The following is a 17,393-nucleotide window of genomic DNA, read 5'->3' as shown; positions in this document are numbered from 1 at the left end:
TTAAAGTGATCTTGTTTTCGGAGGTTGTGTGTGTGGGTGCATTCATGTGTGAACAAGTGTATTTTTAGAGAGGGAGACAGTGTGTTTGATGACATTTGCTTTCTTTTTAGTCTCTGGGCTTTCTCCGGGTCTTCTTCTGCAAGGTAGTGTTTGTGTGTGTGTGTGTGTGTGTGTGTGTGAAGGTCACAAAGGCCAAATCAAAAGAACGGCTAACCTGTCAGATTTCTTCTTCCTTTCTTTTATGATCAAGAAAAGCATGTCTCAGAAGAGCAAAAGAAAGAGAGTAAAGATGAAGTGATTGTGATTCCGCAGGAACGATGGGTGAAGTGTTTTCATTTATCTTATTATCTATTTATTCTCAGAAAATTGAAATTGCACACATGATAAGTCATGAACTGTTTTCAGCAGAGCGGTTGGCAGTGTGCGTCATTGTAGTGTTGTATCTTTTAAATTGTGACGGTCAGAAATATATCCAACTTAAATCAATGCACAGGACAAAATATACTGAAAGTGGAAATCAGTTTATCACATGAAATTCATTGTGTTGTCAGAGGTGTAAAGAGTATCTGAAAACCATACTTGAGTAAAAGTACAGATACCTTACTTTAAAAGTTACTCCATTACAAGGTACAAGGTATTGATAGTCCAGGATCAACATTAGTGAATTTATATATTGATGGTCCAGGATCAACATTAGTGAATTTATATATTGATGGTCCAGGATCAACATTAGTGAATTTATATATTGTTGGTCCAGGATCAACATTAGTGAATTTATATATTGATGGTCCAGGATCAACATTAGTGAATTTATATATTGATGGTCCAGGATCAACATTAGTGAATTTATATATTGATGGTCCAGGATCAACATTAGTGAATTTATATATTGATGGTCCAGGATCAACATTAGTGAATTTATATATTGATGGTCCAGGATCAACATTAGTTAATTTATATATTGTTGGTCCAGGATCAACATTATTGAATTTATATATTGATGGTCCAGGATCAACATTAGTGAATTTACATATTGATGGTCCAGAATCAACATTAGTGAATTTATATATTGTTGGTCCAGGATCAACATTAGTTAATTTATATATTGATGGTCCAGGATCAACATTAGTAAATTTACATATTGTTGGTCCAGGATCAACATTAGTGAATTTATATATTGATGGTCCAGGATCAACATTAGTGAATTTATATATTGATGGTCCAGGATCAACATTAGTGAATTTATATATTGATGGTCCAGGATCAACATTAGTGAATTTATATATTGTTGGTCCAGGATCAACATTAGTTAATTTATATATTGATGGTCCAGGATCAACATTAGTGAATTTATATATTGATGGTCCAGGATCAACATTAGTGAATTTATATATTGATGGTCCAGGATCAACATTAGTTAATTTATATATTGTTGGTCCAGGATCAACATTAGTGAATTTATATATTAATGGTCCAGGATCAACATTAGTTAATTTATATATTGATGGTCCAGAATCAACATTAGTGAATTTATAAAATTGATGGTCCAGGATCAACATTAGTTAATTTATATATTAATGGTCCAGGATCAACATTAGTAAATTTATAAAATTGATGGTCCAGGATCAACATTAGTTAATTTATATATTGATAGTCCAGGATCAACATTAGTAAATTTATATATTGATGGTCCAGGATCAACATTAGTAAATTTATATATTGATGGTCCAGGATCAACATTAGTGAATTTATATATTGATGGTCCAGGATCAACATTAGTGAATTTATAAAATTGATGGTCCAGGATCAACATTAGTGAATTTATATATTGATGGTCCAGGATCAACATTAGTAAATTTATATATTGATGGTCCAGGATCAACATTAGTGAATTTATAAAATTGATGGTCCAGGATCAACATTAGTGAATTTATATATTGATGGTCCAGGATCAACATTAGTGAATTTATATATTGTTGGTCCAGGATCAACATTGGTAAATTTATATATTGTTGGTCCAGGATCAACATTGGTAAATTTATATATTGATGGTCCAGGATCAACATTAGTGAATTTATAAAATTGATGGTCCAGGATCAACATTAGTGAATTTATATATTGATGGTCCAGGATCAACATTAGTGAATTTATAAAATTGATGGTCCAGGATCAACATTAGTGAATTTATATATTGATGGTCCAGGATCAACATTAGTAAATTTATATATTGATGGTCCAGGATCAACATTAGTGAATTTATAAAATTGATGGTCCAGGATCAACATTAGTAAATTTATATATTGATGGTCCAGGATCAACATTAGTGAATTTATATATTGTTGGTCCAGGATCAACATTAGTGAATTTATATATTGATGGTCCAGGATAAACATTAGTTAATTTATATATTGATGGTCCAGGATCAACATTTGTAAATTTATATATTGATGGTCCAGGATAAACATTAGTTAATTTATATATTGATGGTCCAGGATCAACATTAGTAAATTTATATATTGATGGTCCAGGATCAACATTAGTTAATTTATATATTGATGGTCCAGGATCAACATTAGTGAATTTATATATTGATTGTCCAGGATCAACATTAGTGAATTCATAAAATTGATGGTCCAGGATCAACATTAGTTAATTTATATATTGATGGTCCAGGATCAACATTAGTTAATTTATATATTGATGGTCCAGGATCAACATTAGTAAATTTATATATTAATGGTCCAGGATCAACATTAGTTAATTTATATATTGATGGTTCAGGATCAACATTAGTGAATTTATATATTGTTGGTCCAGGATCAACATTAGTCAATTAATAAAATTGTTGGTCCAGGATCAACATTGGTGAATTTATATATTGATGGTCCAGGATCAACATTAGTGAATTTATATATTGATGGTCCAGGATCAACATTATTGAATTTATATATTGATGGTCCAGGATCAACATTAGTGAATTTATATATTGATGGTCCAGGATCAACATTATTGAATTTATATATTGATGGTCCAGGATCAACATTAGTAAATTTATATATTGATGGTCCAGGATCAACATTAGTGAATTCATAAAATTGATGGTCCAGGATCAACATTAGTTAATTTATATATTGATGGTCCAGGATCAACATTAGTTAATTTATATATTGATGGTCCAGGATCAACATTATTGAATTTATATATTGATGGTCCAGGATCAACATTAGTGAATTCATAAAATTGATGGTCCAGGATCAACATTAGTTAATTTATATATTGATGGTCCAGGATCAACATTAGTTAATTTATATATTGATGGTCCAGGATCAACATTAGTTAATTTATATATTGATGGTCCAGGATCAACATTAGTGAATTCATAAAATTGATGGTCCAGGATCAACATTAGTGAATTTATATATTGTTGGTCCAGGATCAACATTAGTTAATTTATATATTGATGGTCCAGGATCAACATTAGTTAATTTATATATTGTTGGTCCAGGATCAACATTAGTTAATTTATATATTGATGGTCCAGGATCAACATTAGTGAATTTATATATTGTTGGTCCAGGATCAACATTATTGAATTTATATATTGATGGTCCAGGATCAACATTAGTGAATTTATATATTGTTGGTCCAGGATCAACATTAGTTAATGTATATATTGTTGGTCCAGGATCAACATTAGTTAATTTATATATTGATGGTCCAGGATCAACATTAGTTAATTTATATATTGATGGTCCAGGATCAACATTAGTAAATTTATATATTGATGGTCCAGGATCAACATTATTGAATTTATATATTGATGGTCCAGGATCAACATTAGTGAATTTATATATTGATGGTCCAGGATCAACATTATTGAATTTATATATTGATGGTCCAGGATCAACATTAGTGAATTCATAAAATTGATGGTCCAGGATCAACATTAGTTAATTTATATATTGATGGTCCAGGATCAACATTAGTTAATTTATATATTGATGGTCCAGGATCAACATTAGTTAATTTATATATTGATGGTCCAGGATCAACATTAGTGAATTCATAAAATTGATGGTCCAGGATCAACATTAGTGAATTTATATATTGTTGGTCCAGGATCAACATTAGTTAATTTATATATTGATGGTCCAGGATCAACATTAGTTAATTTATATATTGTTGGTCCAGGATCAACATTAGTTAATTTATATATTGATGGTCCAGGATCAACATTAGTGAATTTATATATTGTTGGTCCAGGATCAACATTATTGAATTTATATATTGATGGTCCAGGATCAACATTAGTGAATTTATATATTGTTGGTCCAGGATCAACATTAGTTAATGTATATATTGTTGGTCCAGGATCAACATTAGTTAATTTATATATTGATGGTCCAGGATCAACATTAGTGAATTCATAAAATTGATGGTCCAGGATCAACATTAGTTAATTTATATATTGATGGTCCAGGATCAACATTAGTTAATTTATATATTGATGGTCCAGGATCAACATTAGTTAATTTATATATTGATGGTCCAGGATCAACATTAGTGAATTCATAAAATTGATGGTCCAGGATCAACATTAGTTAATTTATATATTGATGGTCCAGGATCAACATTAGTTAATTTATATATTGATGGTCCAGGATTAACATTAGTGAATTTATATATTGTTGGTCCAGGATCAACATTATTGAATTTATATATTGATGGTCCAGGATCAACATTAGTTAATTTATATATTGATGGTCCAGGATCAACATTAGTTAATTTATATATTGATGGTCCAGGATCAACATTAGTGAATTCATAAAATTGATGGTCCAGGATCAACATTAGTGAATTTATATATTGATGGTCCAGGATCAACATTAGTGAATTTATATATTGATGGTCCAGGATCAACATTATTGAATTTATATATTGATGGTCCAGGATCAACATTATTGAATTTATATATTGATGGTCCAGGATCAACATTATTGAATTTATATATTGATGGTCCAGGATCAACATTAGTGAATTTATATATTGATGGTCCAGGATCAACATTATTGAATTTATATATTGATGGTCCAGGATCAACATTAGTGAATTTATATATTGATGGTCCAGGATCAACATTAGTTAATTTATATATTGATGGTCCAGGATCAACATTAGTGAATTCATAAAATTGATGGTCCAGAATCAACATTAGTTAATTTATATATTGATGGTCCAGGATCAACATTAGTGAATTCATAAAATTGATGGTCCAGGATCAACATTAGTTAATTTATATATTGATGGTCCAGGATCAACATTAGTAAATTTATATATTGATAGTCCAGGATCAACATTAGTGAATTTATATCTTGATGGTCCAGGATCAACATTATTGAATTTATATACTGATGGTCCAGGATCAACATTATTGAATTTATATATTGATGGTCCAGGATCAACATTATTGAATTTATATATTGATGGTCCAGGATCAACATTATTGAATTTATATATTGATGGTCCAGGATCAACATTAGTGAATTCATAAAATTGATGGTCCAGGATCAACATTAGTTAATTTATATATTGATGGTCCAGGATCAACATTAGTTAATTTATATATTGATGGTCCAGGATCAACATTAGTTAATTTATATATTGATGGTCCAGGATCAACATTAGTGAATTCATAAAATTGATGGTCTAGGATCAACATTAGTGAATTTATATATTGTTGGTCCAGGATCAACATTAGTTAATTTATATATTGATTCGTCCAGGATCAACATTAGTTAATTTATATATTGTTGGTCCAGGATCAACATTAGTTAATTTATATATTGATGGTCCAGTATCAACATTAGTGAATTTATATATTGTTGGTCCAGGATCAACATTATTGAATTTATATATTGATGGTCCAGGATCAACATTAGTGAATTTATATATTGATGGTCCAGGATCAACATTAGTGAATTTATATATTGATGGTCCAGGATCAACATTAGTTAATTTATATATTGATGGTCCAGGATCAACATTAGTGAATTCATAAAATTGATGGTCCAGGATCAACATTAGTTAATTTATATATTGTTGGTCCAGGATCAACATTAGTGAATTTATATATTGATGGTCCAGGATCAACATTAGTGAATTTATATATTGATGGTCCAGGATCAACATTAGTGAATTTATATATTGATGGTCCAGGATCAACATTAGTGAATTTATAAATTGATGGTCCAGGATCAACATTATTGAATTTATATATTGATGGTCCAGGATCAACATTAGTGAATTTATATATTGATGGTCCAGGATCAACATTATTGAATTTATATATTGATGGTCCAGGATCAACATTAGTGAATTCATAAAATTGATGGTCCAGGATCAACATTAGTTAATTTATATATTGATGGTCCAGGATCAACATTAGTAAATTTATATATTGATGGTCCAGGATCAACATTAGTAAATTTATATATTGATGGTCCAGGATCAACATTAGTTAATTTATATATTGATGGTCCAGGATCAACATTAGTGAATTCATAAAATTGATGGTCCAGGATCAACATTAGTGAATTCATAAAATTGATGGTCCAGGATCAACATTAGTTAATTTATATATTGATGGTCCAGGATCAACATTAGTTAATTTATATATTGATGGTCCAGGATCAACATTAGTGAATTCATAAAATTGATGGTCCAGGATCAACATTTGTAAATTTATATATTGTTGGTCCAGGATCAACATTAGTGAATTTATATATTGATGGACCAGGATCAACATTAGTGAATTTATATATTGATGGTCCAGGATCAACATTATTGAATTTATATATTGATGGTCCAGGATCAACATTAGTTAATTTATATATTGATGGTCCAGGATCAACATTAGTGAATTCATAAAATTTATGGTCCAGGATCAACATTAGTTAATTTATATATTGATGGTCCAGGATCAACATTAGTTAATTTATATATTGATGGTCCAGGATCAACATTAGTGAATTTATATATTGATGGTCCAGGATCAACATTAGTGAATTCATAAAATTGATGGTCCAGGATCAACATTAGTTAATTTATATAATGATGGTCCAGGATCAACATTAGTTAATTTATATATTGATGGTCCAGGATCAACATTAGTGAATTCATAAAATTGATGGTCCAGGATCAACATTAGTTAATTTATATAATGATGGTCCAGGATCAACATTAGTTAATTTATATATTGATGGTCCAGGATCAACATTAGTGAATTCATAAAATTGATGGTCCAGGATCAACATTAGTTAATTTATATATTGATGGTCCAGGATCAACATTAGTAAATTTATATATTGATGGTCCAGGATCAACATTAGTTAATTTATATATTGATGGTCCAGGATCAACATTAGTAAATTTATATATTGATGGTCCAGGATCAACATTAGTGAATTTATAAAATTGATGGTCCAGGATCAACATTAGTGAATTTATATATTGTTGGTCCAGGATCAACATTGGTAAATTTATATATTGTTGGTCCAGGATCAACATTGGTAAATTTATATATTGATGGTCCAGGATCAACATTAGTAAATTTATATATTGATGGTCCAGGATCAACATTAGTTAATTTATATATTGATGGTCCAGGATCAACATTAGTTAATTTATATATTGATGGTCCAGGATCAACATTAGTGAATTCATAAAATTTATGGTCCAGGATCAACATTAGTTAATTTATATATTGATGGTCCAGGATCAACATTAGTTAATTTATATATGGATGGTCCAGGATCAACATTAGTTAATTTATATATTGATGGTCCAGGATCAACATTAGTTAATTTATATATTGATGGTCCAGGATCAACATTAGTGAATTCATAAAATTGATGGTCCAGGATCAACATTAGTTAATTTATATATTGATGGTCCAGGATCAACATTAGTGAATTTATATATTGATGGTCCAGGATCAACATTAGTTAATTTATAAAATTGTTGGTCCAGGATCAACATTGGTAAATTTATATATTGTTGGTCCAGGATCAACATTAGTGAATTTATATATTGATGGTCCAGGATCAACATTAGTGAATTCATAAAATTGATGGTCCAGGATCAACATTAGTGAATTTATTTATTGATGGTCCAGGATCAACATTAGTGAATTTATATATTGATGGTTCAGGATCAACATTAGTTAATTTATATATTGATGGTCCAGGATCAACATTAGTGAATTCATAAAATTGATGGTCCAGGATCAACATTAGTTAATTTATATAATGATGGTCCAGGATCAACATTAGTTAATTTATATATTGATGGTCCAGGATCAACATTAGTAAATTTATATATTGATGGTCCAGGATCAACATTAGTTAATTTATATATTGATGGTCCAGGATCAACATTAGTAAATTTATATATTGATGGTCCAGGATCAACATTAGTAAATTTATATATTGATGGTCCAGGATCAACATTAGTGAATTTATAAAATTGATGGTCCAGGATCAACATTAGTGAATTTATATATTGATGGTCCAGGATCAACATTAGTGAATTTATATATTGTTGGTCCAGGATCAACATTGGTAAATTTATATATTGATGGTCCAGGATCAACATTAGTAAATTTATATATTGATGGTCCAGGATCAACATTAGTGAATTTATATATTGATGGTCCAGGATCAACATTAGTGAATTTATAAAATTGATGGTCCAGGATCAACATTAGTGAATTTATATATTGATGGTCCAGGATCAACATTAGTAAATTTATATATTGATGGTCCAGGATCAACATTAGTGAATTCATAAAATTGATGGTCCAGGATCAACATTAGTTAATTTATATATTGATGCTCCAGGATCAACATTAGTTAATTTATATATTGATGGTCCAGGATCAACATTAGTTAATTTATATATTGATGGTCCAGGATCAACATTAGTGAATTCATAAAATTGATGGTCCAGGATCAACATTAGTTAATTTATATATTGATGGTCCAGGATCAACATTAGTTAATTTATATATTGATGGTCCAGGATCAACATTAGTGAATTTATATATTGTTGGTCCAGGATCAACATTATTGAATTTATATATTGATGGTCCAGGATCAACATTAGTTAATTCATATAATGATGGTCCAGGATCAACATTAGTTAATTTATATATTGATGGTCCAGGATCAACATTAGTGAATTCATAAAATTGATGGTCCAGGATCAACATTAGTGAATTTATATATTGATGGTCCAGGATCAACATTATTGAATTTATATATTGATGGTCCAGGATCAACATTATTGAATTTATATATTGATGGTCCAGGATCAACATTATTGAATTTATATATTGATGGTCCAGGATCAACATTATTGAATTTATATATTGATGGTCCAGGATCAACATTAGTGAATTTATATATTGATGGTCCAGGATCAACATTATTGAATTTATATATTGATGGTCCAGGATCAACATTAGTGAATTTATATATTGATGGTCCAGGATCAACATTATTGAATTTATATATTGATGGTCCAGGATCAACATTATTGAATTTATATATTGATGGTCCAGGATCAACATTAGTGAATTCATAAAATTGATGGTCCAGCATCAACATTAGTTAATTTATATATTGATGGTCCAGGATCAACATTAGTTAATTTATATATTGATGGTCCAGGATCAACATTAGTTAATTTATATATTGATGGTCCAGGATCAACATTAGTGAATTCATAAAATTGATGGTCTAGGATCAACATTAGTGAATTTATATATTGTTGGTCCAGGATCAACATTAGTTAATTTATATATTGATTCGTCCAGGATCAACATTAGTTAATTTATATATTGTTGGTCCAGGATCAACATTAGTTAATTTATATATTGATGGTCCAGTATCAACATTAGTGAATTTATATATTGTTGGTCCAGGATCAACATTATTGAATTTATATATTGATGGTCCAGGATCAACATTAGTGAATTTATATATTGATGGTCCAGGATCAACATTAGTTAATTTATATATTGATGGTCCAGGATCAACATTAGTGAATTCATAAAATTGATGGTCCAGGATCAACATTAGTTAATTTATATATTGTTGGTCCAGGATCAACATTAGTGAATTTATATATTGATGGTCCAGGATCAACATTAGTGAATTTATAAATTGATGGTCCAGGATCAACATTATTGAATTTATATATTGATGGTCCAGGATCAACATTAGTGAATTTATATATTGATGGTCCAGGATCAACATTATTGAATTTATATATTGATGGTCCAGGATCAACATTAGTTAATTTATATATTGATGGTCCAGGATCAACATTAGTGAATTCATAAAATTGATGGTCCAGGATCAACATTTGTAAATTTATATATTGTTGGTCCAGGATCAACATTAGTGAATTCATAAAATTGATGGACCAGGATCAACATTAGTGAATTTATATATTGATGGTCCAGGATCAACATTAGTGAATTTATATATTGATGGTCCAGGATCAACATTAGTTAATTTATATATTGATGGTCCAGGATCAACATTAGTAAATTTATATATTGATGGTCCAGGATCAACATTAGTGAATTTATAAAATTGATGGTCCAGGATCAACATTAGTGAATTTATATATTGATGGTCCAGGATCAACATTAGTGAATTTATATATTGTTGGTCCAGGATCAACATTGGTAAATTTATATATTGTTGGTCCAGGATCAACATTGGTAAATTTATATATTGATGGTCCAGGATCAACATTAGTAAATTTATATATTGATGGTCCAGGATCAACATTAGTGAATTTATATATTGATGGTCCAGGATCAACATTAGTGAATTTATAAAATTGATGGTCCAGGATCAACATTAGTGAATTTATATATTGATGGTCCAGGATCAACATTAGTAAATTTATATATTGATGGTCCAGGATCAACATTAGTGAATTTATAAAATTGATGGTCCAGGATCAACATTAGTGAATTTATATATTGATGGTCCAGGATCAACATTAGTGATTTTATATATTGTTGGTCTAGGATCAACATTGGTAAATTTATATATTGTTGGTCCAGGATCAACATTGGTAAATTTATATATTGATGGTCCAGGATCAACATTAGTAAATTTATATATTGATGGTCCAGGATCAACATTAGTGAATTTATATATTGATGGTCCAGGATCAACATTAGTGAATTTATAAAATTGATGGTCCAGGATCAACATTAGTGAATTTATATATTGATGGTCCAGGATCAACATTAGTAAATTTATATATTGATGGTCCAGGATCAACATTAGTGAATTTATAAAATTGATGGTCCAGGATCAACATTAGTGAATTTATATATTGATGGTCCAGGATCAACATTAGTGAATTTATAAAATTGATGGTCCAGGATCAACATTAGTAAATTTATATATTGATGGTCCAGGATCAACATTAGTGAATTTATATATTGTTGGTCCAGGATCAACATTAGTGAATTTATATATTGATGGTCCAGGATAAACATTAGTTAATTTATATATTGATGGTCCAGGATCAACATTTGTAAATTTATATATTGATGGTCCAGGATAAACATTAGTTAATTTATATATTGATGGTCCAGGATCAACATTAGTTAATTTATATATTGATGGTCCAGGATCAACATTAGTGAATTTATATATTGATTGTCCAGGATCAACATTAGTGAATTCATAAAATTGATGGTCCAGGATCAACATTAGTTAATTTATATATTGATGGTCCAGGATCAACATTAGTTAATTTATATATTGATGGTCCAGGATCAACATTAGTTAATTTATATATTGATGGTCCAGGATCAACATTAGTGAATTTATAAAATTGATGGTCCAGGATCAACATTAGTGAATTTATATATTGATGGTCCAGGATCAACATTAGTGAATTTATAAAATTGATGGTCCAGGATCAACATTAGTAAATTTATATATTGATGGTCCAGGATCAACATTAGTGAATTTATATATTGTTGGTCCAGGATCAACATTAGTGAATTTATATATTGATGGTCCAGGATAAACATTAGTTAATTTATATATTGATGGTCCAGGATCTACATTTGTAAATTTATATATTGATGGTCCAGGATAAACATTAGTTAATTTATATATTGATGGTCCAGGATCAACATTAGTAAATTTATATATTGATGGTCCAGGATCAACATTAGTTAATTTATATATTGATGGTCCAGGATCAACATTAGTGAATTTATATATTGATTGTCCAGGATCAACATTAGTGAATTCATAAAATTGATGGTCCAGGATCAACATTAGTTAATTTATATATTGATGGTCCAGGATCAACATTAGTTAATTTATATATTGATGGTCCAGGATCAACATTAGTGAATTTATATATTGTTGGTCCAGGATCAACATTAGTCAATTAATAAAATTGTTGGTCCAGGATCAACATTGGTGAATTTATATATTGATGGTCCAGGATCAACATTAGTGATTTTATATATTGATGGTCCAGGATCTACATTATTGAATTTATATATTGATGGTCCAGGATCAACATTAGTGAATTTATATATTGATGGTCCAGGATCAACATTATTGAATTTATATATTGATGGTCCAGGATCAACATTAGTGAATTTATATATTGATGGTCCAGGATCAACATTAGTGAATTTATATATTGATGGTCCAGGATCAACATTATTGAATTTATATATTGATGGTCCAGGATCAACATTAGTGAATTCATAAAATTGATGGTCCAGGATCAACATTAGTTAATTTATATATTGATGGTCCAGGATCAACATTAGTTAATTTATATATTGATGGTCCAGGATCAACATTAGTTAATTTATATATTGATGGTCCAGGATCAACATTAGTGAATTCATAAAATTGATGGTCCAGGATCAACATTAGTGAATTTATAAAATTGATGGTCCAGGATCAACATTAGTGAATTTATATATTGATGGTCCAGGATCAACATTAGTGAATTTATAAAATTGATGGTCCAGGATCAACATTAGTAAATTTATATATTGTTGGTCCAGGATCAACATTAGTGAATTTATATATTGATGGTCCAGGATAAACATTAGTTAATTTATATATTGATGGTCCAGGATCAACATTTGTAAATTTATATATTGATGGTCCAGGATAAACATTAGTTAATTTATATATTGATGGTCCAGGATCAACATTAGTAAATTTATATATTGATGGTCCAGGATCAACATTAGTTAATTTATATATTGATGGTCCAGGATCAACATAAGTGAATTTATATATTGATTGTCCAGGATGAACATTAGTGAATTCATAAAATTGATGGTCCAGGATCAACATTAGTTAATTTATATATTGATGGTCCAGGATCAACATTAGTTATTTTATATATTGATGGTCCAGGATCAACATTAGTGAATTTATATATTGTTGGTCCAGGATCAACATTAGTCAATTAATAAAATTGTTGGTCCAGGATCAACATTGGTGAATTTATATATTGATGGTCCAGGATCAACATTAGTGATTTTATATATTGATGGTCCAGGATCTACATTATTGAATTTATATATTGATGGTCCAGGATCAACATTAGTGAATTTATATATTGATGGTCCAGGATCAACATTATTGAATTTATATATTGATGGTCCAGGATCAACATTAGTGAATTTATATATTGATGGTCCAGGATCAACATTATTGAATTTATATATTGATGGTCCAGGATCAACATTAGTGAATTCATAAAATTGATGGTCCAGGATCAACATTAGTTAATTTATATATTGATGGTCCAGGATCAACATTAGTTAATTTATATATTGATGGTCCAGGATCAACATTAGTTAATTTATATATTGATGGTCCAGGATCAACATTAGTGAATTCATAAAATTGATGGTCCAGGATCAACATTAGTGAATTTATATATTGTTGGTCCAGGATCAACATTAGTTAATTTATATATTGATGGTCCAGGATCAACATTAGTTAATTTATATATTGTTGGTCCAGGATCAACATTAGTTAATTTATATATTGATGGTCCAGGATCAACATTAGTGAATTTATATATTGTTGGTCCAGGATCAACATTATTGAATTTATATATTGATGGTCCAGGATCAACATTAGTGAATTTATATATTGTTGGTCCAGGATCAACATTAGTTAATGTATATATTGTTGGTCCAGGATCAACATTAGTTAATTTATATACTGATGGTCCAGGATCAACATTAGTGAATTCATAAAATTGATGGTCCAGGATCAACATTAGTTAATTTATATATTGATGGTCCAGGATCAACATTAATTAATTTATATATTGATGGTCCAGGATCAACATTAGTGAATTCATAAAATTGATGGTCCAGGATCAACATTAGTTAATTTATATATTGATGGTCCAGGATCAACATTAGTGAATTTATATATTGTTGGTCCAGGATCAACATTATTGAATTTATATATTGATGGTCCAGGATCAACATTAGTTAATTTATATATTGATGGTCCAGGATCAACATTAGTGAATTCATAAAATTGATGGTCCAGGATCAACATTAGTGAATTTATATATTGATGGTCCAGGATCAACATTAGTGAATTTATATATTGATGGTCCAGGATCAACATTATTGAATTTATATATTGATGGTCCAGGATCAACATTATTGAATTTATATATTGATGGTCCAGGATCAACATTATTGAATTTATATATTGATGGTCCAGGATCAACATTATTGAATTTATATATTGATGGTCCAGGATCAACATTAGTGAATTTATATATTGATGGTCCAGGATCAACATTATTGAATTTATATATTGATGGTCCAGGATCAACATTAGTGAATTTATATATTGATGGTCCAGGATCAACATTAGTTAATTTATATATTGATGGTCCAGGATCAACATTAGTGAATTCATAAAATTGATGGTCCAGGATCAACATTAGTTAATTTATATATTGATGGTCCAGGATCAACATTAGTGAATTCATAAAATTGATGGTCCAGGATCAACATTAGTTAATTTATATATTGATGGTCCAGGATCAACATTAGTAAATTTATATATTGATAGTCCAGGATCAACATTAGTGAATTTATATCTTGATGGTCCAGGATCAACATTATTGAATTTATATATTGATGGTCCAGGATCAACATTATTGAATTTATATTTTGATGGTCCAGGATCAACATTATTGAATTTATATATTGATGGTCCAGGATCAACATTAGTGAATTCATAAAATTGATGGTCCAGGATCAACATTAGTTAATTTATATATTGATGGTCCAGGATCAACATTAGTTAATTTATATATTGATGGTCCAGGATCAACATTAGTTAATTTATATATTGATGGTCCAGGATCAACATTAGTGAATTCATAAAATTGATGGTCCAGGATCAACATTAGTGAATTTATATATTGTTGGTCCAGGATCAACATTAGTTAATTTATATATTGATTCGTCCAGGATCAACATTAGTTAATTTATATATTGTTGGTCCAGGATCAACATTAGTTAATTTATATATTGATGGTCCAGGATCAACATTATTGAATTTATATATTGATGGTCCAGGATCAACATTATTGAATTTATATATTGATGGTCCAGGATCAACATTAGTGAATTTATATATTGATGGTCCAGGATCAACATTAGTGAATTTATATATTGATGGTCCAGGATCAACATTATTGAATTTATATATTGATGGTCCAGGATCAACATTAGTGAATTTATATATTGATGGTCCAGGATCAACATTAGTGAATTTATATATTGATGGTCCAGGATCAACATTAGTTAATTTATATATTGATGGTCCAGGATCAACATTAGTGAATTCATAAAATTGATGGTCCAGGATCAACATTAGTTAATTTATATATTGTTGGTCCAGGATCAACATTAGTGAATTTTTATATTGATGGTCCAGGATCAACATTATTGAATTTATATATTGATGGTCCAGGATCAACATTAGTGAATTTATATATTGATGGTCCAGGATCAACATTATTGAATTTATATATTGATGGTCCAGGATCAACATTAGTAAATTTATATATTGATGGTCCAGGATCAACATTAGTTAATTTATATATTGATGGTCCAGGATCAACATTAGTGAATTCATAAAATTGATGGTCCAGGATCAACATTAGTGAATTCATAAAATTGATGGTCCAGGATCAACATTAGTTAATTTATATATTGATGGTCCAGGATCAACATTAGTTAATTTATATATTGATGGTCCAGGATCAACATTAGTGAATTCATAAAATTGATGGTCCAGGATCAACATTTGTAAATTTATATATTGTTGGTCCAGGATCAACATTAGTGAATTTATATATTGATGGACCAGGATCAACATTAGTGAATTTATATATTGATGGTCCAGGATCAACATTAGTGAATTTATATATTGATGGTCCAGGATCAACATTAGTTAATTTATATATTGATGGTCCAGGATCAACATTAGTGAATTTATATATTGATGGTCCAGGATCAACATTAGTTAATTTATATATTGATGGTCCAGGATCAACATTATTGAATTTATATATTGATGGTCCAGGATCAACATTAGTTAATTTATATATTGATGGTCCAGGATCAACATTAGTGAATTTATATATTGATGGTCCAGGATCAACATTAGTTAATTTATATATGGATGGTCCAGGATCAACATTAGTTAATTTATATATTGATGGTCCAGGATCAACATTAGTGAATTCATAAAATTGATGGTCCAGGATCAACATTAGTTAATTTATATATTGATGGTCCAGGATCAACATTAGTGAATTTATATATTGATGGTCCAGGATCAACATTAGTGAATTTATATATTGTTGGTCCAGGATCAACATTAGTGAATTTATATATTGATGGTCCAGGATCAACATTAGTTAATTTATATATTGATGGTCCAGGATCAACATTAGTAAATTTATATATTGATGGTCCAGGATCAACATTAGTGAATTTATAAAATTGTTTGTCCAGGATCAACATTGGTAAATTTATATATTGTTGGTCCAGGATCAACATTAGTGAATTTATATATTGATGGTCCAGGATCAACATTAGTGAATTCATAAAATTGGTGGTCCAGGATCAACATTAGTGAATTTATTTATTGATGGTCCAGGATCAACATTAGTGAATTTATATATTGATGGTTCAGGATCAACATTAGTTAATTTATATATTGATGGTCCAGGATCAACATTAGTGAATTCATAAAATTGAT

At 29.5% G+C, this 17,393-nt stretch overlaps 1 long non-coding RNA gene across 4 annotated transcripts in view; it reads right to left on the bottom strand.

Moving 5' to 3' along the window:
* Positions 1-17,393, bottom strand: part of LOC137488332 (uncharacterized) — a 300,450-nt gene that overhangs the window by 1,620 nt on the left and 281,437 nt on the right. The gene's annotated exons all lie outside the window — the stretch shown is intronic.

Source organism: Danio rerio, chromosome 18 (genome assembly GCF_052040795.2).
Source record: "Danio rerio strain M-AB ecotype USA chromosome 18, GRCz13ab, whole genome shotgun sequence".
NCBI classification, from domain to species: domain Eukaryota; kingdom Metazoa; phylum Chordata; class Actinopteri; order Cypriniformes; family Danionidae; genus Danio; species Danio rerio.
Note: the sequence above shows the minus strand (reverse complement) of the source record. Positions and strands in the feature narration are given on the sequence as shown.